Raw genomic sequence first — 2,274 nt, forward strand, 5'->3', positions numbered from 1 at the left:
CTTCCAACTTCTTTTCTTTTACAAAGCATGTGTTTTCAAATAAGCTTCTCATTATTATTGCTTTTAATTCACCCTCTTGTGGCCCAAATTTAGTACCGCGATAATAACAGCAACAATATACCAAAGGGAAAAGGCCTACTGCAGTGGATCTCAAGTTTTTTTACACTCAATACACCCCTTTTAGACTCAAGGCATCCTTTAGAAAATGCAAGCTTAGTTATTACTCTTTTGGTTTTTTATGGCTAAAGAAGAATAGCAGAGCATTTTTGTCTGTTGCCAAAGAACTCAGAAGGACCACACCTATGGATTTGTATTTGCAAACTTTTCTGAATCACAGCTGTAAACTTGGGCTAACACCATGTGGCACCCTCTGGCACCCTTGAGAGGATCTCAAAGCACCCCAGGGTGTCACTGCAGTCTGGTTGGGAATCCCTAGTCTACTGTTTGAAATAGTACAGTTCACTTGAACAGTACAGTATTAGTGTCCAAACCCTTTACTTGCCAGGTACAGCATTTTAATTTTCATGCCATATTCTGACACCCACAGAAGAGTCTTGATTTTCAGAGATGCCAGTGGAATGGAGGCATCAATTTATCATCACAGTAAGCCAGTCCTGCCTCTGTTTTCACAAAAACAGATGAATGTGGGTACCAAATTAGTACTTCACTTATAGCTCTTGTGCTCTGCTGACCCACTGGACTCTTGTGGTCTGATCAAAGGGCTAGAACGAATGGTTGCTCAGAAGTAGCCCCATGCACAAGTATAAAAATCCAAAATGTTACTCTTATAGGAGATACTTTAGCAGTGTGCTTAAACCAGGGACGGACAATTATTTGGGCTTGACTGCCACATGCACTGACTTGGTAACCTCTCGTAGGCCATCAGCAACTCCCTTCTCACCCACCCTCAGCAACTCACAAAAGCTCCCAATGTGGGATGGGGCCCCAGGTAGCTGTGCTCAGGAGCAGGACAGGTGGGCATGGGTTCTGCAGGCAGGGCCATCCAGGGAGCAGAGGGCAACTCTGCTCCACCCTGGCCCTATGCTATTACTGTCCCATTATCCCAGCCCTGGTCCTGACCACAGTTCCTCACCCATGCACACTATTTGCATGGCTCCCAGGAGCTGCATCCAGGGCTGCTATCTTGGGGGTGGTGATAGCGTGGAGTCAAGGTGGAGCTGGAAGCCACCCCCAAGCCTCACTGTGGGGCTGCAGCACCCAGAAAGGGAGGAGGGCTGTGACTCCCGTGGAGGAGGCTCAGGAGGACAAAGAGGGGCCAGGAGACAGCTGCGTGTCAAGGCCAAGCCCACCAAGTGGCAGAAAACTTAGCCTCCTTCCCCTTACTCTCCAGTCCCCTGCCACAACCCAGGGTATGCAGCCTACCGGAAGGGGAGGAAGGGAAGTGGACCTGGCAGCGACTCCATCACTTGGAAAAATGGCCAGGACCTGGAGGGGCTGGGGGCTCCCACCACAGCATGAGCATCCTGGGATGAGCTGCAGGTTGGCATAAGAGAGGGGTGCCCCAGTGCTGCATGCTTCCCCTGGCCCTGGCTGGGTCCTGACCACTGCTTCCACAGCTCCTTGCCTGGCTGTTCAGTCTCCCTGGAGACTGGCTCCCAGCCCTGGATGCTGCTCCCTGCCTGGCCATACACTGTCTCCATGGAGACTGGCTGCTGGCCCTGGCCCCAGATGCAACCTCACTAGGGCTGCTGCTGCCCCCGCACCACCCCACCCCAAGCTGGTGGGAATGAAGGCTGCTGCCAGGGCAAGCTGCAGGCTGGCTTGGCATGAGGGTCCCCCTGTGCTGCCTGGTGGGGCTAAGAGACTCACTGCAGGCCATGCAAAAATCGCTCCATGGGCGGATCCAGCATATTTTGCCCACTCCTGATTTCAACTTTTCCAGTTAGGCGGGACTGGAACTTTCACTGTGAATGCATGACATCACAGTGCGCAGTACAGCTGTGCGAAACTTTGGGTGCTGATTCGATTCGGAGGAGATTCAGCCTGTTTTAGTGGCTGAATCTCCGAATCCGAAATGAATCAGGACAAATTAAAAGGTCTGAATCAATCTGAAACTCTCTGAATCTTTCCAAATTGATTCGGAGAGCTTTGGGGAGTCAGGCAGTCCCTGCTGGCTGCAGCAAGGAGCTGGACACAGACTCCAAGCTAATAAGTAGGGGATGGGGGAAGGGAGGCTGAAGAAGGGGGGAAGGGACCATTGGGGAACCCCTGCCAGGACCCATCCCCTGCCTGCTCCCCCCCCAGCCCTCCCTG

This window comes from Crocodylus porosus, unplaced genomic scaffold, assembly GCF_001723895.1.
Source record: "Crocodylus porosus isolate Cpor-Errol unplaced genomic scaffold, CroPor_comp1, whole genome shotgun sequence".
Taxonomy (NCBI): Eukaryota; Metazoa; Chordata; order Crocodylia; family Crocodylidae; genus Crocodylus; species Crocodylus porosus.